This window comes from Acyrthosiphon pisum, chromosome X (genome assembly GCF_005508785.2).
Source record: "Acyrthosiphon pisum isolate AL4f chromosome X, pea_aphid_22Mar2018_4r6ur, whole genome shotgun sequence".
Classification (NCBI taxonomy): domain Eukaryota; kingdom Metazoa; phylum Arthropoda; class Insecta; order Hemiptera; family Aphididae; genus Acyrthosiphon; species Acyrthosiphon pisum.
This window is the reverse complement of record NC_042493.1, coordinates 46,968,767-46,969,991: the sequence shown is the minus strand read 5'-3', so window position 1 is coordinate 46,969,991 and position 1,225 is coordinate 46,968,767.

Genomic DNA, 1,225 nt, shown 5'->3' with positions numbered 1-1,225 from the left:
TAGAAAAAAACACTAGTTTCTTATATAACAAGTGCAATACTGAAACGTTTTAGATATCTTTGTAATCTCATATTTAAATTGTTTTTGCTCAAAATACATTTATTATTTGTTATATTATCTTAATGAATGCCGTTAAGATAAAAATAATTGGTATATAGTGGTGTTTTCGAAATAGTCGTAGTAAACTAGTGTGATGCGCGAATGCGTAAAAATCGCGAAATAGTGAACTTCATTAGGCCATAACTTCAAAACTAAATTCGTGCCCCAAATTCGGTTTTCACCATCGTTTTCAGCGTACTTAACTACATAAGTTTCCAAAAAAAAAATTGCAAAAAAAAGGGTGCCCGGTAAAGTAGAAATGTTCCGTTTTTACTAGTTTATATACATACCTCGAGCAGTCAAGGGACTTATATAATTAGAATTTATTAAACAAATGTTCTATCTTCTTCATGCTATTTTATTTTGGTTTCTAGTGCTCAGAGTATTAGACAATAAATGTAATAAATTTATAATATTAAAATTTTGCAGGGCTTGAAACCGTTTTCAAAACCGATTTCAGAAACCGGTATAAACCGTTTTAAAACCGAAACCGAAAACGTAATCAAAACCGAAACCGGAAAAAATTGGATACCGGTATTATAATTTAAAACCGATAACGAAAAAAATTGTATACCGGTATTAAAGTTAAAACCGAAACCGTAAAAAATTGGAAACCGGTATTTTTTTTTTTCAATTAACGTGTTTTTAAATACGTGAATTTCATTAAGGGGCCTCGCCATCGCATTGATTTAAGGAGAATCATTTAGGCAATTTCTAATCTCGTTGTCGCCACCCGAGGTCTATGTGTTAGTCGTAAATGATTATTAGTGTGCGTGGCGTCCATGCGGGTCAATTGTAGTGGTACGGAGGGCTCTCGCACGCACTCGCACGCACATGTCAGTGTGTAATATTGTGATCGTGAAAAAATGTTTAATTTTCACTCAAACACACGATTCTAATTCCAACACAACGTCGCAACGATTAACTCGATTTGCATTCTGACAAAATATTCTTTTTTTCCACAACATCTACGAGGCATCGGTCGAGGTACATTTTTAAAATTGTATTTAGTTAATTAAATATTTAAGTTGGAAATTCTGAATTTTTTTGATTTTTCTACAATTTTTATTGCATTTTAAATTACAAAAATTAAAAATGTGGCTCGACCGTTTCCTTGTATATATTA